Source organism: Monodon monoceros, unplaced genomic scaffold (genome assembly GCF_005190385.1).
Source record: "Monodon monoceros isolate NGI ecotype Baffin Bay Population unplaced genomic scaffold, NGI_Narwhal_1 Super_Scaffold_18, whole genome shotgun sequence".
NCBI lineage: Eukaryota > Metazoa > Chordata > Mammalia > Artiodactyla > Monodontidae > Monodon > Monodon monoceros.
Window position 1 is genome coordinate 53,884,707 of NW_021703774.1, and position 23,226 is coordinate 53,907,932.

The window sequence follows — 23,226 nt, forward strand, 5'->3', positions numbered from 1 at the left end:
GGGCTGTTTACCCCTGCTGGGAGGCTGAACTCTTTGGGGGAGTCTGTGAGGGAAATGACTAGGGCAAAGCTGGTGTGATCAAGAACCAAAATGAAACAGGATAAGAACAAATTCTTCTGGGTGGAGGAGGAGAGATGTGAAAAAGAAACAAGAGCAGAGGGACGAGGCTAAGAGAAAGCCAAGGGGGAGAGGTAAGCGCGGGATTGGATGGAAACGTCAGAAATTTTCCAATTCACCATCTGGCCACTTGCCCGCTGGGCGCCGAGACGCTGGTGGACCAGTTCTTCTGCTCAGGGGGTGGTGCGCTCCGGGTCCAGGCAGTAAGCGACACCACCCTCCCTCCCGGGCGTTGGTGGCCGGTGACTCAGAGCTTTGCTCCCGCGCCCGCCCCGCCCGTCTGCTTGCCCCGCCCCTGGAAGGAGGGGCCTCACTCTGGTCTCCGCCCCAGTCTCTGGGGCGGGCCGGAGCCCGAGGAAGAGGAAGGGGACGAGGACAACGAACGACGGGGCGGAGGAGGAGGAGGAGGAGGAGGAAGAGGAGGCAGACCAACAAGATGGCCCCTGCTGCAGGAGCAGCCTCAGCAGCAGGTGGGAGGCCGGAGGCGGCGCTGGCGGTGGCAGCGGCGGCCGTTGTCCGGCGGCCTGGGACAGAGTCAGAGTCGACGGTGGCATTGGCGGCGGCGGTGGCTGCCGCGGCGGTGGCGACGGCCGCGGGGACTCGGAGCTGAGAGGAGCTGCTGCTCGGACCAGCGCGGTGAGCGAGCGGCAGGCGGCGGCGGCGGCAGCGGCAGCGGCGTGGGGAGCCGGGCGGCTGCGGCCCGGCCTCCGTCGGAAACAATAGGCAGCCGCGGCGGGGCAGGGGCTGTCCTCGGCCGCCCTCGGCTTCTCGGCCGTAGCGTCCGCCTGCCCGGCCTCAGGCCCCGCCGGCGGCCGAGGGGCTTGTCAGTGCCCGGCGTCCTTTAGGCCTCGGGCCTCCGCGTGCCGCCAGGAGGGCCTGCCGGGGTGGGTAGGCCGTGGGGAGGTGCAGACGCCGCCCTGGTCGAGGGGAGGGCGAGGGAGGCTTCGGCCAGAGGGAGGGGGCCACAGGGCTGCCCAGCCCTGCTGTTCGTTCGAGGACCTTGGCGGGAGCAGAGTGCGCTCTGGAAATGCTTTTTGGACCCCCAGTCTGTGGGGGTGGGGGAAGTGAGGGCGTCTGTAAACAGGCGCCGCCTGCACCTCAAGGCTGCTCCCTCCCCCTCCCCCTTAAGCACTCCCGTTCCTCGGCCAAGTGGGTTTTACGATGTCTGTTTCCCTGGAGCTACTGCAGATCGAGCCCGATAGTCTTTTTTTCTTCCTGGCGGCGCTAGGGAGGTTGTGTTTGCAGGTGTCTTTCAAAAAAATTTAAGTGCAGCAACACCAACAATTCTGCCTGGTAAAATGTGATTATCAAGGGATGGAGAGAGATAGAGGGCTGAAGGATGTTCGTCTTTAAACATTTCTAGGCATCAGTTCTCTCTAAACATCAGTTTTGCCCACGTCCCGGTGAGAGTGGAACTAGGGCTCTTTTGGAACAGTAGATAATGTAACTCTTGACATCCCAGAATAGTCCCTGAAACTGGAAACAAAGCCGCTTGCTGGCAACGCGAAGACAAATTGTAATGTTTGAATAGAACTTTTTTCTTCAAAGGAACCGTTGAGAATTATTAATGTGCCGCATAAGGAACAATGTTAACTAGCATAAAGTGGAACTAATGAAGCATTTTTTCGGGAGACGGAAGAGCTTCGTCTCCAGGCTAGAACTTCTTGTCCTTTTTTATAATTTTCAAAGCTAGGAACAACTGTTCTGTATTGAATGTTTAGGCTGAAAAAGAGCTCCTCATTATAGTTGCCCTGCATAGTGATTTCTGAAACTTCAACAGTTAACTACTATTTCTCCTAAACTTAATTTCTCAAGACATCTACCATGTACCTTTCCAAGTGAAGGGGAAAATTATCCAAGTTATTTCTATGTCAGTTTCTATACGTATGGAGAATTTATATTAAAATTGTTTGGATGTCTCCAAAAGACTGCTTTCCACTGTTTAATATTAAATTGCGTGGTCCATTTAGTTTGTGTTCTTAAAAGGACCTGTGCTGGGCAGATAAAATGCCAGTTAATATCTTTCACCCATTTTTAAGGTGAATTTCTAATTAGAATTGTCTGTATCTGTTGTAATTTAGAGCGTTTTAAGGTTATATGAAGTTTAATGGGAGGCACTGGGCCTTGGTTCTTCCACAAAAGTTGACAGTAAGTAGACTAGAAATTGGATAAACATGGAGGTTGGACTGTTTTATTGTTGCTTAGGATTGAAGTATAATGGATGAATATGAATGACTTTCATTTTAAGCCTAGTATAAATAATGTGGATGTTTTGACTTTTTAGGTAGTGGGGAAAGAACAACTTTCACGTGGCTTCTGCTGATGTGAATTTTCTGGGAATAAATTTCAAAAGGGACTTTTTTTTAAGTGTTCAAAGTCATGATTGAATCAATCAATTTTTTTGGCTGAATTTTGTTAGTTGGTACAGAATGCAAGTAAACTCTATCTCATAATGATACTTAAATTTATCTGTGACTCTAAACCTATTAGAATAATTGTAGTAATGTATGAATTTGTAAATTGTAAGTGGTCAGTGTGCTTTGTTGTGAAAACAAATCTTATGTTGTGTCAAGGACTAATTTGCCTCATCATTTTCCTAAAAACAAAGATTTTTAAGTGTTCAGCTTTTGTGTTTGAAATTAGATGCTGACCCAGCAGTCATTGAGTCTGGGCCCCAATTTATGCTTGATATTGAATTCTGTTTTTATTTGTGTCAGACTGTTTTAAGATGTGATCCCTCAGTTGTTATGTCTTCAATATCAGTGTTTATTCCGATTATGTCAGTTCAGATTTTCTCAAGTAATATTTAAGAATTTCCTTCCAAGAAGTTTTGGGACCATAGCTTAAAAATTAGATTTGTATTTTCTCGGTAATATTAAAAGTTAATATATGTTTATTTCATGTGGAGAAATTTGAAAGGGTTTTTTTGTACATAAAAAATTTAAAATAACAATTTTTCAAAGCACATTTGTTAAATGAGTAAATGAGTAAAAATATTCTCATTTATTCCTCCTAATTAGTCTGTAATATAGGAAGAATCTGAGGCTTAGGAGAAGCTAAGTAGCTATAACTAGCAAAAAGGCCGCTTAATTAATAGGCAAAAAAGCTTACTCAAACCTTGTGACACAAATTAGATGCTTTACTATTGCTACTGCTGCCATATGTCCCAAGGTTAAACTTTGAAGCATCTCCTGTATTTATGGATTCCTTTTTTTTTAAAAACCATGAACTGTGTTTTGTAATACTGTGCTTGCCTTCAGCTCTAATATCTTTTCTATTATCATTATTTGTACACTGCCAAATTATTCACTTATAAGTTTGAGAACGTATTCGTGTGAATTAACAAAAGAAGCACTTATATTTGCTTTTAGCAGATCTGAATGCCGTAAATATAGAAACTCATACCGTTTACATAGGGCAGATTTGTGGTATTGCTGTAATTGTTTCATGGTTTTAATTTGTTATATAAGCAGTTAGCTAAGTTGTACCTTTGAAATAAATACTTACGAAAGTTTTATTTTTTTAATAAATTTATTTATTTATTTTTGGCTGCGTTTGGTCTTCATTGCTGCACGCAGGACTTCTCTAGTTGCGGCAAACGGGGGCTACTCTTCATTGCGGTGCGTGGGCTTCTCATTGCAGTGGCTTCTCGTTGTGGAGCATGGGCTCCAGTAGTTGTGGCATGAGGGCTCAGTAGTTGTGGCTCACGAGCTCTAGAGCACAGGCTCAGTAGTTGTGGCTCATGGGCTTAGTTGCTCCGTGGCATGTGGGATCTTCCTGGACCAGGGCTTGAACCCGCGTCCCCTACAATGGCAAGCAGAGTTTAACCACTTTGCCACCAGGGAAGGCCCTTAGGGAAGTTTTAAAATGACTTTAGTAACATTCGGTAGTGTTAAAGTCAGGTCAGCTAACATTTGGAATTCTTCATTTATAATTTTTTAAAGCCTTAGACCATTTAGAATTACGCAGTATTTTCTATCTCCAGATATTAGAGCTTGAAATGGAGTTTGCTGGGATCTAATCAGTCCACTCTTACATATATCTTGCCAATGGTTGGCACCCAGTAAAGTGAAGAATAAACTGATAAGTGATCCTTGTTTGGTGGACAGTTCGGAGCAGGATGTTCCTTGGCAGTGTATACTGACCTGGTTTAGTTTTGGCTATGTCCATGCTCAGGAGTTGAGGTATTCTTTGGGATTGGATTCAAGTGGATTTAAATTCTCAGATTGACCTGCATCAGAACAGTCACAGATTTCAAAATCAGCCTGTTGGTTAGGATCTTCTTTAAGATCACCTTCTTTTTTGTTTAATCCTGGAGTCTAGACTGGATTTGGACTAGCCTTGGAGGTTATAGCATAATATTAATTTTTCAGCCATTTATATAAAGGAATTTTTCTTACTCCAAAGTTTTTTAATGTTGATTCTATAAGTTTTCTCTTTTTTAAAATATTTATTTTTATTTGGTTGCGCCAGGTCTTAGTTGTGGCATGCGAACTCTTAGTTGCTGCATGCATGTGGGATCTAGTTCCCTGAGCAGGGATCGAACCCCAGCCCCCTGCGTTGGGAGCATGGAGTCTTAACCACTGCACCACCAGGGAAGTCCCGATTCTATACATTTTCAAGTGTGAAGTTTACTTAATCTGAAGTGATGTTGTGCTACATCTCCAAGACAGTTAGCTTTAACATATTTATTTATATCCATTATTGGTCAGATTTGTGTCTGTTTACTTCTTATATTCTTATTTATTCTTTATGTAATGTTAGACATTTCTTATCAGTTCACAATATTTTCCTGATTGAGGTTGAGAAAAGAATTCTAGTAAAAAATTTGAGTTCATCTTACATGCACAGTTGAACTGACTCAAATTATGTTCTGCCCTAGAGGAATAAATGTCTTAAGGTTCATTTATATTTATTTGAGACTGTTTATAAATGTATGTTTGATGTTTGTCAAGCATTTTAGCACTGATATCAGTACACACCCATTAGTGTAATATAAGGTAATAATTTAGTTTGTAATGCATTTTTTTCTAAACATCTCCAAGATCTAAATAGCATTTGAATGTGGTAGCAGTGTTTTTGAAGAAGAGTTCTACAGTGGTCTATATATCTTAACATAAATTTTTTTTTAAATGGAGGTTTAAATCGCATAACATAAAATTAACCATTTTAAAGTGAACAGTTCATTGGCAGTACATTCACAATGTCGTGCAACCACTACCTTTATCAAGTTCCAAAACATTTTATCACCCCAAAAGGAAACTCTTGTGCCCATTGAGCAGTTACTCCCCATCCCCCTCTCCCCCAGTCCCTGGCAACCACCATTCTACTTTCTGTCTTTATGAATATTACATAAAATGATTTTGAGCCAAGATTGAGCAAGAGTGCTATGTATAATTGAAATTGCAGGAAAAAACTTTGGGATATGATTGTTAGGAATCAAAAACCACCTCATTCTTTACATTATTCTCTAAGTACAGTAGGCATGCTGCCAGGGATTCTTTATGGAAGAAAAATTGGAAGTCACAGCAGTTCGAACTTTTCATCTTGATCACTCCAAAGAAGTTGTACTTAAGCTCTCAGACTCATTAGTATTTCCTCGTTGAGTTGTGAGAATTAACTAAGTTTTAATGTTCTATACAAATGTGAGCAATGAATAGTCTTATCTACAGCTTGTTTGGCTTTTGTTTTTTCTTAATATATAGAAGAAACTTGGAATATTAATAGACAAGGACTTATATGAGGTTATATTAGAAAATGATTGTTAGATTGAAACTCTTTAATCTGTATGAATCTAACTGTATTACTTTTTTTGTTTTGTTTTTGTTTTTTTTTTTTTGGCTCCGTCGGGTCTTAGTTGCAGCACGCAGGAATCTTTTGTTGTGGCGCACAGGCTTCTCTCTAGCTATGGCACGTGGGTTTCTCTCTAGCTGTGGCACGCGGGCTCCAGAGCACACAGGCTCAGTAGTCGTGGCACATGGGCTCCAGAGTGCATGGGCTCTCTAGTTGTGGCGCATGGGCTCTAGAGCACGTGGGCTCTGTAGTTGCAGTGCGTGGGGTTAGTTGCCTCTTGTCATGTGGGATCTTAGTTCCCCGACCAGAGGTCGAACCTGCATCCCCTGCATTGGAAGACGGATTCTTAACCACTGGACCACCAGGAAAGTCCCCTAACTTTATTACTTTTATTCAGCTAATCTTTGAGCCTGTTTAGAGTTATGATTTGCCTGACACTCTGCTTGTTGAATAAATCTTTGAATCCTTGGTCTTGGGTCTATACCTGACTCCCTCCAAAAACATAGACACTGTTAACAGAAGCAATTGGTTTGTAGCTTTTTTAAATTGTTTGTTTGATTGAGGGAGAAAATAAACAGACTTTTTTTCTTTCATCTTTGACTTAAATTCAAAATTAGGTACTTCCCCTAATTAAATTTAAATCTTAACATTTATGGTGAGAAGTGAAATGCAGATTTTATGTTACTATTAAAGATTTGTAATATTTTACAGATACAGAAGCTCTAAGTCGGGAAGAAGAATTTAAATTTTGATACTAATTTCCCCCCTTTTAGGAAAATTTTATTTAACTATTAAATTTAGTTATAAGAACAACTTAAAAAGTGATGGAAAGAATTATAACGAATATTTAGAACTCGATGCAGTAAAATTCTTGCTTTTCTTTAATACTGACTTTTTTCAGGAAATATCAACTCTCTGTAAATATTAATATTTCTATGTTTATATACATCTGATTAATCTTTAACAGTAATTTATTAGAAAGCTAGTGTACTAAATTAATACATTTAATCATAAAATAACATCTTTAAATGAGGTTAAGTTTAGAGATCTATGCTTGAAAATATGGTTTAGTGGAACATATGTGAATGAAACAGGATCATTATATTCTTAGCTTTATTATAGAACAGTATGTCATCTAACCTGATCCCAATTTAGAATAAGAAGTAGACAAAAAGACCTTTATCACAAAGTTAATGAACTAAATCATCTACACTAAGGCACTGGCTTAGAACCTCTCTTGCTCTGTACATAATTCTAAGAAGCTTGATATTTTCACAGCAGAATTTAATCTGTTTTCTAATTTCACAGCAGATTAAAACATGCAAATTAGATGTGGGAGTAAAGGTACTCTAGGTAATACGGACAGCAAGAAGGGTAATGAGGTAAAAATCACATTAGCATGGGACAGTTTAATACAGGGACATTTTTTTAGACTCTGAGTATATCATTAATTAATTATTCTGCTATATAACCTGTTGTTCCTGATGATAGATTCATTGTGGGAAAATTCACTTATGTTTTTGATTTTGGGAATCATAAAACTATATAAAGAATATATTAGAACATACACTTTGGAGTCAGATGTATCTAAGTTCCCATCTTTTATCACATAAGCTTTATGATTCTTCATCTCTAAAACCAGAAATGGTAATATCTTCTTTGAAAGGATTGTTTTGCAATTTAAATGAGTTAACATATATCTATAGTATAGTACCCATTCAATAAATGTTGTTTTCTTCCTTAAATTTTGTTTAACAAAAATCACTTTAGAAAGATATTCATCTAAGAATATTTGAAAATTTTCTGCTGTCAATTGTTAGTATTCAAGATACAATTAAACTTTGTGTATTTATGAAGTTGGTGGTCAGAAATGAAATACCATTCTCATTTTCTTTCCACATCAGTCTTTCATTAATATGGACCTGTGCTGTTTAATATCAGCCACTAGCTACATGTGACTACTTAAATTTAAAATTTTTAATGGATTTTTTTTTAGAGCAGTTTTAGGTTTATAGAAAAATTGCACTGAAGGTATAATTTCCATATATACCTTCCCCCACAGTTATTTCTGCTAACATCTTACATTTGTTATAATTGATAAACCAATATTGACAAATTATTAACTAAAGTCCATAGTTTACATTACAGTTCACTCTTTGTGTTGTACAGTTCTATGGGTGAGATTGTCTTCTTTCACTTAGCAACGTACATTTAAGGTTCTTCCATGTCCCTCTGTGACTTGATAGCTCATTTCTTTTTATTGCTAAATAGTACTCTGTTGTATGGATAAATTTAAGTTTTAATTAAAATCAAAATTTTAAATTCCTCAGTTGCACCAGCCACATTTCAGGGGCTCAATAGCCACATGTGGCTAGTGGCTACCATATTGGAAAATGCAGATATAGCACATTTCCATCATCTCAGGAAGTTCTATTGAAGAATGCTGATATAAACCAAAGTCCGGTTCTCCATTTATATTCACTCTCACAGAGAACTTACCATTTGCATGGCCTCAATTTGTCCTAAGCCTACCTTTTCAATGTTTTTGCTTGTGCTGCCAGCAATCCTAAACTTGACATAATTTAAAATCCTTTACTCCCCCCAAAGAATCAGCCTTTCCAGATGCTGTCCATTATAATATGGTTTCTTCTCAGGGCATCATCTTTTACTCCACTCTTCTTGTCCCTAAAATCTGGAGTCATCTTTTTCTTTCTTATTTTTTCTCTAAACCTTTTGAATATTTATCAGAGATAAACAGGTCTCAGAGCTAATAACTGGCAGAGTTGAGATTAGAATCTAGAACTCCTTTTTCTAGTTCTCTCTTGGGATCTCCACTAGTTGGGGTGCTTTTACAATTAATTTTAAAGTTGCGGTCACTTTTGAAGAGATTATTGGGGACTGTTTGATTATGTACTATGTAATTTAAAATACTATAAATCAAAACTATAGAGGCTATAGCTATAGATTTAGTAAATACTAATGTACTCATTCTTTAAAAAAGTAGAACTTGAAATGAAGAAGTTTATCTTATTTCTTATCTTAAATAAGAAATTTATCTTATTTCTCTATAATTCAGTTATTATGGAAAAATATTTTTTCTTCTGTGTGTGACCCACTTTACATAATAAAAATTAATTACCTGTACTAACATGAATTGCCTGGTAAGGGTGAATAGAATTTAACTGAACATTGTTGCCATCCAAAATTCTCTATTGGTACTGATTTACATTTGTATTCTATTCAAATACTTTGTAAAATCCAATTTGGTTACCACATGAACTTGTACTTTCTTAAACATTATTTAAATTATCATGTTAAAGTTTCCAGAGCTCTTTTGCCTTTCTTTTGGAGTAAGCTTTACCTCTTCTTTTGCTGAAAATAGCTATACTGTGTAAAGTCTTGATTTGATCTTCTCTGTATACTGGTTATACTTGCTCAAAAGTTCATTTTTGTGGAGACATTCTGTTAAAGAGTAGTAGTCTTCCATGTTTAAGTACTGTATTTTAAAAAAAAAAAGCCTGAATTTTAAACTTCATTTTGAAATGCTTTCCCTATAATTACTGCTCTTAAAACCCATGTTTTATATGTCAGCTTTTACATTAATTACTGTTTTGATTAAAACTGTCACTCTTTGCTCGAATCTGTCCTCTCTTTAAATTTATTAAAAACTTTTTTAAAACATAAGGCTCTCCATATATTTAGAAAAGCTGAGTTATGAGTTATCTGAGTCAGTTTTTTCAGAAATGTCATTTTATTATGTAGGTTTGCAGTTGACAAAATCTCATAAGGGCACAAAAGTTCCTTCCAATATATTCTCTTTCTACTGCGTTAGAAAAAATGAGGGCAGGAGAGAGAGAGGGTTTTTTGAAATAAGAAAATCCTTAGAATAGAAAATGTAATATTTAAAACTCTTTAAAAGCATGTAAGAGTAACTTGGAATATCACAAAGCTTAGAACAGATAATGTCATGAAAGCATCTTTGAATATTGAAGTTGTAGTACCTATTCCCATAGTGATTGACGTGCATTATTTAATTCATTGTTCTCAGAGTGTTAAAACTTTAAGCATCTTAAGTGTATCATGACAAAATGGTGAGGGGCAGAGGGGAAAGAATGGGTGGGGAGCAAAATCCTGTCAATAGAATCTCCATTTTTGAGAGAGATTTCAGGTTCACTTGTTGATTTTTTTTTTAGTATTCTTTTTTGTTTTTAAAAGACTTGGTTGGTTGGTTGATTGATTTGTTTGTTTTAGAGCAGTCTTAGGTTCACAGTAAAATTGAGAAGAAGGTACAAAGATTTCCTGCATACTCAGCTGCCTCCACACATGCATAGCCACCCTTATTATCAACATCCACTGCCAGAGTGGTACGTTAATTACAATTGATGAACTTACATTGATGCTTAAAGTCCATAGTTTATATTAGGGTTCACTCTCAGTGTTATACATTCTGTGGATTTGCACAAATGTATAATGACAGGTATCCATTATTATAGTACCATACAGAATATTTTCATTGGTTTAAAAATCCTCTTTGCTCTGCATATTCATCCTTCCTCACCCCAGCTTCTAGCATCCACTGATCTTTTTATTGTCTCCATAGTTTTGCCTTTTCCAAAGTGTCCTATAGTTGGAATCATACAATGTGCATTTAAGTTTCTTACATGTCTTTTCGTGATTTGATAGCTCATTTCTTTTTTAGTACTGAATAATATTCCATTGTCTGGTTGTACCACAGTTGTACCACTGGTGGACATCTTGGTTGGTTGCTTACAAGTTTTACAATTATGAATAAAGCTGCTATAAATATCCATGTGCAGGTTTTTGTGTAGATACAAGTTTTCAGCTCCTTTGAGTAAATATCAAGGAGAGTGATTGCTGGATCGTATGGTAAGAGTATGTTTAGTTTTGTAAGATAATGTCAAACTGTTTTTCAAAGTGGTTGCCCAATTTTGCATTCCTATCTGCAATGAATGAGAGTTCCTGTTGGCGCCACATCTTGGTCAACATTTGGTGTTGTCCGTGTTCCAAATTTTGGCCATTCTAATAGTGTGTAGTGGTATCACATTGTTTTAATTTGCATGTCCCTGATAACATATGATGTAGAGCGTCTTTTTATATGTTTATGTGGAATATATAATATTGTATAGTTGGACTCACGCAATATGTAGCCTTTTCAGATTAGTTTCTTTATCCTTACCTTTTTAATCTGTCACTTCACTTTTAGCTTTACCTCGCTTATAGGTAGTTTTAAGAATGCAGTTAATTTTGGAGGTATACTATCTTCTAAAGATTAAGTACCAGCATTAAAAAATTGAACTCGGGCTTCCCTGGTGGCGCAGTGGTTGAGAGTCCGCCTGCCGATGCAGGGGAAACGGATTCGTGCCCCAGTCCGGGAAGATCCCACATGCCACAGAGTGGCTGGGTCGAAGCCAGGGCCGCTGGGCCTGAGCATCCGGAGCCTGTGCTCTGCAACGGGAGAGGCCACAACAGTGAGAGGCCCGCGTACCGCAAAAAAAAAAAAAGATTGAACTCATCTTGTGATGATAGATTCAGCTCTCTTACCTTTTATGTGAATTGTCCAACACTATCTTTAGAAATATGAAACTTGCTACAATCAAGTAGTGATATTTTTCAGTCATTTAACAATTGTTGAACAAATATATGCCATACAACAGTATGGACTCCCTCTTATAGAAAGAGTTTAGAATGTATTGGGAACATCAGAGGGGCAACCTAATATACACTGGGCTATAACAAGATTTCTTGAAAGAGCTTTCTGAGTTGAATGTGACTTAAAGGATGAATAGGGGTTTAACATCCCAGATTTAGGGGAATACTTGAGCCAAACAAGACCTAGAGTGAAAAAGAATATCTTGTATACAGGGAAACATTCATACTTTTGTTGCTAGAGTATAAAACATGAGGCAGATGGTGGTGAAAAATAAAGCTGGAGAAGTAGGTGGGGGCCACATCCCAGGGATCTTGTATGGCGTGTTCAAGCACTTGGGATTGATTCTGCTAAGGCAACATCTAAGAGGTTTTTTAAATTTTTATTTATTTATTTAGTTAGTTAGTTTTGGCTGCGTTGGGTCTTCATTGCCACACGCGGGCTTTCTCTAGTTGTGGCGAGCACGGGCTACTCTTTGTTGCGGTGCATAGGCTTCTCATTGCAGTGGCTTCTCTTGTTGCGGAGCACGGGCTCTAGGCATGCGGGCTTCAGTAGTTGTGGCACATGAGCTCAGTGGTTGTGGCTTGCAGGCTCTAGAGTGCAGCCTCAGTAGTTGTAGTGCACGGGCTTAGTTGCTCCACGGCATGTGAGATCTTCCCAGACCAGGGCTCGAACCTGTGTCCCCTGCATTGGCAGGTGGATTCTTAACCACTGCGCCACCAGGGAAGTCCCTAAGAGTTTTTGTTGATGTTGTTTGTTTTTTAACTTGAGATAACAAAATACATGCACTAAAGGGCAAAAATCATAGCGGTAGATCTTGATTACTTTTTACATATATACACTTGTGTAACCACCACCCAGATCAAGATATGCAATGTTTCTAACACCCAAGAATTCTTTCTACTCTTTCCCAGACAGTACACTCTCTACTGCCTCCCAGCTTTCCTAAGAGTTAATTCTGACTTCTAGCACTGTAGTCTGTTTTGCCTCTTCTTAAATGAAATCATGCATCATGTCTTCTTTATGCTTCCTCTATAAATTAAATTCTACAGTAGGTGCTATTTTGTATCTGGCTTTGTACATTGTAATATCTGTGAAATGTGTCCCTGTTATATGTAACAATGGACCAATTGTTTTATTTTTATCATTGCTGTATAGTATTCCATTATATGAACTTATCACAGTTTATGCATTTTGTTGATGGACATTTGGGTTGTTTGCAGTTTATTTTTGGCTTTTTATGAATAAAGTTGTTATGAACATTACTGCATATGATTTTTGGTGGACATACTTAGTCATTCCTCTCATATAAATACCTAGCAGTGGAATTTATGGGTCATTAGTAGACTTTGGTTTAGCCTAAGGAGATACTCCCAGTTTTCCAAAGTGATTGTACCAATTCACACTGCTGTCAGCATTGTATGAGAATTTCGTATGCTCATATCATCTTTAATACTTGGTATGGTCAGTAAACTTTTTTTTAGCCATTCTGGTAGGCATGTAGTAGATTCCCATTGTCATCGTAATTTAAATTTCCCTTGTGAGTAATGACATCTTATAACTCTTAAATAAGCGTATTATACACTTACTGGCCATTTTGATACCCTCTTTTGCGAAAGGATCTTTCAAGTCTGTTGTCCTTTTTTTAAAATTTACTTATTTTTTATTTTTGGCTGCGTTGGGTCTTCGTTGCTGCGTGCAGGCTTTCTCTAGTTGCAGTGGGTAGGGGCTACTCTTCCTTGTGATGTACGGGCTTCTCATCGTGGTGGCTTCTCTTGTTGTGGAGCACGGGCTCTAGGCACGTGGGCTTCAGTAGTTGTGGTGCGTGGGCTCAGTAGTTGTGGCTCATGGGCTTAGTTGCTCCATGGCATGTGGGATCTTTCCGGGCCAGGGCTCGAACTCGTGTCCCCTGCATCAGCAGGTGGATTCTTAACCACTGCGCCACCAGAGAAGCCCTATTGTCCTTTTTTTTATTGAGTTTTTTGTCATAGAAGAAAACCATAAGTGAATGACCAGCAGCTGTGAGGAGTGTGGATGAAGGCAAGAACAAAGCTAGAGACAGAGATCAGTTAAAAGGTTACTGTGTGATCCAGGTGAGAGAGACTGTATGCTCTATGAGAGCAGGGACTTTGTTTCATTCAGGGCTACATCTTTAGATCCTAAGACACTGTCTGGCACGCGGTAGGTGTTCAGTAAGTAATTTTTGAATGAATGAACACAAACTTCAATCAGGGAAGTAGAGATGGAAAGGAAGATATAGATTTAAGAGATAATAGAAAATTTTAATAGAGGTAGAAGAGGACGGAATCTAGGATGATTACCAGATTACCAGGTGTGTACATTGAGTGTCAAGTTGTATAGTGATGTAACTAAAGAAACGAAGGCTACAGAAGGAATTACAAGTTTAAAAAAATAGGGACAAGTTAATTACCATGTGACCTTGCACATATTACCTAAAGTTTGTGCTCAGTTTCTTCAACGCTAAAATTAAGATATAATGATATGTAATATCTAATAATAGGGTCATTGTGAGGACTGAGATAATGCATGCAAAATTTAGAATAGTGCCTGTCATATAAAATATACTCAAAAAAGATTAGAGATAGAAACAATTGAAAATCCCTGTCTTCCTGGAGCTTACATTTTAGTAGTGGTGGGTCCACACTGTAACAAAATAACTAAAATAAAGCATATTGGATGGTGAGAAGTATTGTGGAGAAAAATTAATCAGGAAAGAGATGGGAAGCACAGATTGTGGTGGTAGTGTGATTAGGGTTGAGGGATCAATTTTAAATAAGGTGATCAAGTAAGGCCTTCCCTAAGGGAATTCACATAGTAATATGTGTAGGGAAATGGGAAAAAGGTTCAGGGTTAGGAGAAGAGCGGGACAAATTGTTCGTAATTTAAGATAAGAAAGCAAGGCTCCCTATTTTACCAAAAAATAGAGTGTAGTAATAGTAGATTTATTTGTTTATTGTGCAAACCCACAGCAGTTAGGCTTGTCCCATTCTTTTATCCTCTCTTCCCTGTAATATACTACATAAACCTAAGGACGAATTTATACCCTAAAAGATCTTCGTTACATATATTGGAGGAAGTGTTTTATGTTTAATTCTGACATAGTAGCAACAAATCAGTAGGTCCTCTAACAGTAGCTACTACTTGGGAACAGCAAAATATCTTCTTACAATTTATATAACTGTTTCAAACCACTTGATATGTGTAAATGACATACATTATTATAGGCTTCTGTGTTTGGACTCCATGTAGCAATTCGTTCATTCTTTTAAAATCAAAATGAAATATTGTCTGGGATGACAGTCTAGAAATAGTTCTAAAATGGAAAATGAATCTATCCTTTTTTTTTCTTTTTAAGCATTATTTTTCAAGTATGCGCAATTGAAAACCATTGGAAATAGTTGGAATTCTTTCAGGCATATTCCATAAAAATAAACAGTGATAAAAAAATGTCCTTAAACCTTGGCCAGTAGATTATGGGGACAGTTTAATAATACTAACATTATTGTTATTTTACTATTATTAAATTTGTTAGATTATATCTTTAACACAAAAATTCCCTAGGTCATAGTATACACTACATATCACCCAACCATTGCAAAAGAAGTATGCTCCATATGCAGCTTGCCTATTCTGAATAATCTGCATGTTTTCTCTTTGCTGTCCAGTTCTAGAATCAGTCAGAGCCCTGTGGTATCTACTAAGTGCCACAAGGAAGTCTAGGACACAAGCTCCCTCAGAAAAAAAGCAGAAACAAGTAAAAGTAAAGCAGTAGGGACTATTAGTGTGACACATGTGCTGCTTTGTTTTCTTGAGTAAAGAGGGAATTCTTTGTTCCCAGTTTTTGTTATTGATACTTGTTTTTTTTCTTCCAGTTCAGCACCAGAAATCTGCTACATTCCAAATCCAAATGTCATCACTACTCCAAAATTGAGTTCATGAAGGGTAGCTTTCTAACTGTGGTAGATTGAACTGGAGTGTTTTGTAACAGCTTAGTAATATAAATGTAGAACAATCTAACAAATACGTTGAGTGAAAGAAGCCAAAATACAAAACACATACTGATGATTCATTACATAGGATTTTAAAACAGGTAAAAGTAATCTATAGCATTAGAAGTTAGGATAGTAGTGGCCTTTGAGGAAGAATAAAGAGATAATGATTGGGAGGGATGGTGAGGGGACTTTCTGGGGTGCTGGTAATGTTCTATATCTTGGGTATACAAGTATGCTCACTTTGCTTACTATGTTCATTGAGCTGAACACTCTTGATCTGTATACTTTTTATGTGTGTATGTTATATTTCAATACATTAAGTATCTTAAAATATTTATAAGATTAAGATTAGGGCTTCCCTGGTGGCGCAGTCGTTGAGAGTCCGCCTGCCGATGCAGGGGACGCGAGTTTGTGCCCCGGTCTGGGAAGATCCCACATGCCGCAGAGTGGCTGGGCCCGTGAGCCGTGGCCGCTGAGCCTGCGCATCTGGAGCCTATGCTCTGCAACTGGAGAGGCCACAACAGTGAGAGGCCCACGTACTGAAAAAAAAAAAATTACAGCTGCTGAAAGTTGGAAGACGGTGGGAAAAGTACAAGATTTGGAGTTGGACAAGTGTAGGTTCAAATTATGACTAGATCACTAAATTATCCACGTAACTGTTTTCAGTTTTCTTTCCTTCCTTCATCGATAAAGTAGAGGAGATATCTCAGAAGGTTGTTTGAGGATTGAATGAGATGATTTGTAAGTGCTTAGCACTCAAATCCTACTCCCCCCCTCCCACAGTTTTGGGATAGAGGGGGAAAGATTTGAGGAGTATATAAAGAAGTTGTAGGTAGGTGAAAACAATTATAACTTGCTGAAGATGACTAAGGTGATGCTGGTAAGGAAGATTAAGTCTTTCTTTATATCGTAACCAGTAAAGACCAACAACTTGGGAGTATTTGAATCACTTTCAATATTAAGAGTTAATAGTGCTGCCCTGGCACGTCGACATGGAGGACTGTTACACAGATGACAATTTATATTCGGTTAGAATGTAATACGAAGTTTCAGATAGATTTAAATTGAGCCTAAGTAGTACGTTGTTTGTTTTTTGTCTTTTTGCGGTACGCGGGCCTCTCACTGTTGTGGCTTCTCCCGCTGCGGAGCACAGGCTCCAGACGCGCAGGCTCAGCGGCCATGGCTCACGGGCCCAGCCGCTCCGCGGCATGTGGGATCCTCCCAGACCGGGGCACGAACCCGTGTCCCTGCATCGGCAGGCGGACTCTCAACCACTGCGCCACCAGGGAAGCCCCGTAGTACGTATTTTTAAGTCTAAAGGATTTGTTATCCGTGCTGTGCTTTGAAAATGTTACCGTTTTGGTACATTTAAATGCTCTTCCCTGTAGTTGCTGATGATTTATGCTGCAAGAATAAGGAGCTAAATTTAGGCATGTTGTGTTTGTGAAGGTACTTATATATATTAGTAATTTTTAGGCCTTAAAAAAAGAGAATAGATTCATTCTATGAAAACTTTGTAATTCAACTGAGGGAACCTTTCACATTCCAATGTCAGTTTTTCATTCAGTATTACTCTTTTCTCAAAAGGCTATGATGAAATTTATAAGTGTAAAATTGTGTCTTGATTATATAAACAATCAGATATCTATTATTGAGTAACAAACCACCCCAAAACTTAGTGGCTTAAAACAACAACCATTTTATTTGCTTACAATTCTGAGTTAGTGCATGGGGCTAAGTTAGCCACAGGTGGTTCTGCTGCTGGTCTCCACTGAGGTCACTCATGCAGCTTCAGTCATCTGGCAGCTAAAATTGGGGCTGATTGTTCTAGGGGCCTGAGCTGGGACAGTTTTTCTCTGTTCTGTTGGTCTCAGCTCAGGTCTAGCTCAAGCATTCTCACATAGTGGCACCATGTTCCAAGAGTGGAAGTTGCAAGGTTTCTTGAGGCCTATGCTGTGAAGTTCTCCAAACATCACTAATGCTATATTCAACTACAGTATTCAAAATAAGTCAAGGCCACCCAGATTCAAAGTGTGGGGGAAAAGATTCTATCTCTTGATAGAGCAGCAAAGTCAAATTACAAAGGGGCATAGCTACAGGGATGGGAGGAATTGTGGCCATCTTTGCAGACTACCACAACAAATGATTAAGAAACCTAAAGAGAAAGTCTTAAAATAGTAAAGTTAGACAAACCTGGGTTGGAATCTCAACTCTACCCCTTACTGGCTGTGAGACCGTAAGAACATTGCTTAACTTTTCTGGGCCCTGATTTTCTCAAGGGTGTGATAATATTTTGCAAGGTTATTATGAGTATTAAAAGTTAATGGAAAAAAAAAAAGAATGCACTTTAAGTTTTTAGAATGTTTTGACCCATAGTAAATTCTATTGTTATTTTAGAACTTGCCATTCCTTTAAATCTCCATTTGCTTGTATTGCTCACTTATTACCTGAACCTGTGATAATCTCCTTCAAAGATAGGAATGCCAGCATAGTTTGCTACTAATAAGTGGTGTCCCAGAGGCCCTCTGAAAGATAACGAAAATTGAGAGTTTTTTCCTCTGTTTGCCAGCTTTGATGTATTAAGACTCATTTGCTCATATTAGAAGCTGTCTGCTTAAAATATAAAACGAAAACCTAGGTTTTATATTTGGGTACCTAAGCCTTGAGTTATCTCCCCACCTCCCTCTTCCAAAGTGGAAATGTATGTGTTCATTGTAAAAAGGAACTGTCAAGATTTTTAAAAATTGCATTTACACCTCATAAACTTATTAATATTAAACTGTTTGGGATATAAGAATACTTGGGTTTTTAAGCTTTTAATGTCTTTTGTTTATAAGTTTCTGTTTTGTAGTGTTTAGGGAAGAAATCATCTAAAATTGGCATCACTTGCTAATAATATTAAATTCAGAGTTTATATTTTGGCCACAGAGAATTTGTCATCATGTTGCTGATGTTAGATATCTTTTTTCCCCAGTGCTTAAGGTGGAAAGTAAGATTATTGATTTGAGACTTTCTTCTTTTTTAATATAGACAGTTAAAGCTATAAATATCCATCTAAGCCTTGCTTTGGTTGCATCCCATGAGTTTTGGTATGGTGTGTCTTCATTTTCATTCATTTCAAAGTATTTTCTAATTTCCTTTTGATTTCTTCTTTGACTTACTGGTTATTTAGCAGTATGTTGTTTAATTTCCCTGTATTTGTGAGTTAAAGTTATTTTCTGTTTGTAATTTCATTCCATTGTATGCAGAGACTATAATGTTTATGATTTCAATCCTTTTAAATTTATTGAGACTTGTTTTATGGTCTAGCGTATGGTCTATCTTGGAGAATGTTCTGTAAGCACTTGAAAATAATTCTCCTGTTGTTGTACTGAGCATTCTGTGGATGTCTTTTAAGTCTAGTTGGTTTATAGTGTTATTCTTGTGTTATATATTCTTGTTTATCTGTGCATGTTACTTTTGGAAAGGCCCTAGGTTCCTTCCCTAGCAGCTTTCTGTTAGCCCAGTTGACTTTCTATTGGCAAAAACATAAATATTCCAGCTTGATAGCTTTGCTAATGTATATTGTCTGGCTTCTTCTGTATTAGAACCATAGAGAAAATAGCAAGAGAGGAAGAAAACCCAAGACATTCTCTGATTTTAAGGAACTTACAGTCTAGCAAGTAGTGGCTTTCTCTATTGAGGATACCTTTAACATGGATACCACATAAGAAATTGTCACAGTAATCCAGGTAAGAGAGGTTGGCAGCCTAATGTAAGGATTTAGGAATGGATGGGAAGGTTTCAAGAAACATTAAAGAGATAAAATGAATGGGACATGATGACTGATTAGTTGAGGGGGGGAGCAGGTTTGAGGAAAAGTGAATAGTGAAGGATGATTCCCTATGCTTCTGTCAACAGGTAAGTCACTCAATCATTAACATAGGGAAAAAAAGTTTGGTAAAGTTGAGATGGTTTGAGACCCCAGTTGGACATGGATGACTAGTAGCCAACTGGTTACGTGACCCTGGCACTCAGAAGAGAGGCTTGAACTTTTGGAAGTCATCAGTATCTAGTTGGTAGTCGAAAGTTGAAAATAGTTGAAGTCACTGAGGGAAATTTTGTAGAGAAGAGAATTGAGGAAGGAATTCTGAAGAGCCACATATATTCCACGGATGGGCAGAGAAGGAGAAGCCTTCAACAGGGACACGTAAGGAGTGGCCTGTTAATTAGTGGAATACCTGGACAGTGTGCTGTTATAGAAGCCCCAGAGGGACAGCATTTGCAGGAGTAACTGGTCAGCATTATTAAATGCTGTATAGAAAGAAAGGAGATAAGGACTAAGATGTGACTGTTGTATTTCATAAGAAGGTTGTTGATATACTTGTTAAGAATAGTTTCAAAATCGTGGTTGGAATAAAGTGATAGTTTGCAAACTGAAAGGTGTGGGAGAAGAGAATAGAGACTAGAAGACAGGAACAGGGACAGGGATTGAGTGACTTTTTTTTTTTTTTTTTGATTAAATAAGACAGGGTGGAGATAGAAATGTGGTATGTTTTTGGTTTTGGTTTTAGTTTTTGGTTTTTTTTTAGCTCCTCTGCAGAAACATTTAAGCATGCTGGTGAGGAAAGAACTAGTAAATTGGGATACATTGAAGAAACAGAATATTAGTGTTGTCCCTTAAAACAGCAGTCCCCAACCTTTTTGGCACCAGGGACCAGTTTCGTGGAAGACAATTTTTCCACAAACCGGGTGGGGGTGGGTGGGTTTGGGGTGGTTCAATCACATTACATTTACTGTGCACTTTATTTCTATTATCATTATAATACATAATGAAATAATTTTACAACTCACCATAATGCAGAATCAGTGGGAGCCCCGAGCTCGTTTTCACTTGCCACTCACTGACAGGGTTTTTTATTTTTTTAAATTTATTTATTTTTATTTTTTGGCTGCATTGCGTCTTCGATGTTGCATGTGGGCTTTCTCTAGTTGCAGCAAGCGGGGGCTACTCTTCATTGTGGTGCATGGGCTTCTTATTGCGGTGGCTTCTCTTGTTGTGGAGCACAGGCCCTAGAGTGCCTGGGCTTCAATAGTTGTGGCGCGTGGACTCAGTAGTTGTGACTCGCAGGCTCTAGAGTGCAGGCTCGGTAGTTGTGGCGCACTGGCTTGCTTGTTCCACGGGATGTGGGATCTTCCTGGACCGGGGCTTGAACCCGTGTCCCCTGCATTGGCAGGCAGATCCTTAACCACTGCGCCACCAGGGAAGTCCCTGATAGTGTTTTGATATGAATCTGAAAGCAATTGATTTATTATGGTTTCTGTACAGTCAGACCTCTCTGCTAATGATAATCTATATTTGCAGCCGCTCCCCGGCACTAGCATCACCATCTCAACTCCACCTCAGATCATCAGGCATTAGGTTCTCATAAGGAGCGTGCAACCTAGATCTCTCACATGTGCAGTTCACAGTAGGGTTTGTGCTCCTATGAGAATCTAATGTTGCTGCTGATCTGACAGGAGGTGGAGCTTAGGTGGTAATGCAAGCAATGGGGAGCGGCTGTAAATACAGATGAAGCTTCACTCGCTTGCTTGCCACTCACCTCCTGCTGTGTGGCCCAGTTCCTAACAGGCCACAGACCAGTACCAGTCTGTGGCCTGGGGGTTGGGGACCTCTGTCTTAAAATGTCTCAGTTTCACTGGATTTCTCAAGAGCTTTATAGATTAGTATTTAACAATCTGAAATATAAATTTATGAGGCAAGTTAAATTTTCTTTTCATTGTGACCATTTTCCCCTACATTCAAGATTACTGAGGACTTGCCAATCAGATTTGTCATTGTGTTTCAAGATAACTTCTGGGGATAGGTGGAGCAAACTTCCTCCTTAAAAAGGAGCCGTTATTCTAGCAGGAGGATGGATTTCAAAATGTGACCTGAGAAACTATTTAAAGTCTTGTTTAAATATTTGGCCTAGCCTTCAGATTTTATTCATGTATCTTTTGTATTGGGACTGAGTTATCTTTATGGTTTAGAAAAGAGGCTTAATTAAGCAGGCATCAGTTTTCTTTCTTTTCTTTTTAAGCTTATTTTCTTTTTCTTTTTTTTTAGGATATTTAATTTTTAGAGTAAAATGAATTAATAGAGCTCAAAACAGTTCCTATGCATTGTTATTGGTGTTGTTATTGTTTTTTAGCAAGTGTTATTATTAAGAAGAGATCAATTTTCACAAAGAAAACAATTTTCAGACACTTGCATTTAATTTGAAAGCAGTTGACATGATAACAGATCAACTAAAATGCTTAGCGTATTCCAAAATATGTCTGATTTTGGTTATTAGTTCTTATTATGTCCTTGATGTTTGGACTGTCACTAAATGGTGAGGACATATTTACATACAGTGTATGTAATATTCAGCAGAATATTAATGCAAAAAGTGAAAAAATAACCTTTTCATGTTTTGCTATAACAGGTCACTTTCCCTGCCTACTGCCTCACAGTTCCTTTGATGATGCTTTTGAGTCTGGCCTTTTCATTCTACTACCGCTTTAATAACTCTGATGTCCTATTCAGTGGAGTACATTTTACACACAGTGTGGAACTTTGCTATGTAGAAGAGAAACCTGGAGCTTCAAACTATGTACACAAAGTTAGAAACTGTCCTTCACTTGCAGTGTTTCAACTTCAGATCAGGCATTTTCTCTGTGAATGGTTTTATTCTTCCTTACTGTTTCTTCTTCTAAATTTGGCATTAGGTTGGAGGTAGACGTGTTTCTTTTTGTCCTTCTGAACACTAGGAAAGTAAGCCACCTCAATTAGCCCTTTGTAGTTTTCTCAACCCTTCTTTATCAAGTTCTATTTTCCAGGTGTTTCCTCCTCTAAATCTGAAGCCCTTCTCTTTATACTTGTCCCAAGTATTTGTCAATATTTGTACTGACATTAGTGTATTAAGTTATTTATATCTAGGATGATGTGTACAATATAGGGTTACAATTCAATCCGTTTATTTTAGGAAGAAGTATTTTTACAATCAAAATTGGGTCTTCACAGGGTATTATTGCTGGAAAAACCTTGAACCTCCAAAAATCACACACTGTTTCATCTGTAAATTAATTAATACTCTGCTGAGAATTATAACACTGAGTAGTGTTATAATAAGCCTTCATTTATTTTTATTCGTTTTGTTTTTATATTCTGCTTTTAGCTTTATTTTTCAAGATAGTTAACATTTTTCTCTTCTCTGATGTTGCCCTGCTTGTTGGTTGCTATGGAAATGTCCCAGAGGAGTGGCAAATTAAGTTAAGGCCAAAAATAATAGTTAAACGCATCTCATGGGGTAGGATGGGATCAAAGGAGATCCAAGATTTTCTTCGTAGAGACAATAAGGTTTTGTTTGTTTGATGTAATATCTTACTCAGGGCAACTTACACTTTAAATTCACATAAGAACTGAGTTTTAGTCTCAGCTCAAAGATTTATTAGCTTTGGGCAAGTTATTTAATGCTGCTAAAGCTCAAAACGGGTATAAAATTGGTATAAAAATGCCTCAGAGTGACTAGGCCAGAGTAGATACTTGATGAATTTCAATTTTCATATTTCTTCCTCTAAATCAGAGACACATAAAATGAACCTTAATAGAGGAGATGGTAATAACTTTTT

The 23,226-nt window shown here is 38.2% G+C and overlaps 1 protein-coding gene across 2 annotated transcripts in view; it reads left to right on the forward strand.

The window, feature by feature from the left end:
- The first annotated feature begins 495 nt into the window (after positions 1-495).
- The window catches only part of RC3H1 (ring finger and CCCH-type domains 1), a 96,596-nt gene continuing 73,865 nt past the window's right edge, over positions 496-23,226 (forward strand). For both annotated transcript variants that reach the window (XM_029227987.1, XM_029227988.1), the window contains exon 1: positions 496-753. The gene's annotated coding sequence lies outside the window, so the exon portion shown is untranslated. The remainder of the gene's footprint in view (positions 754-23,226) is intronic.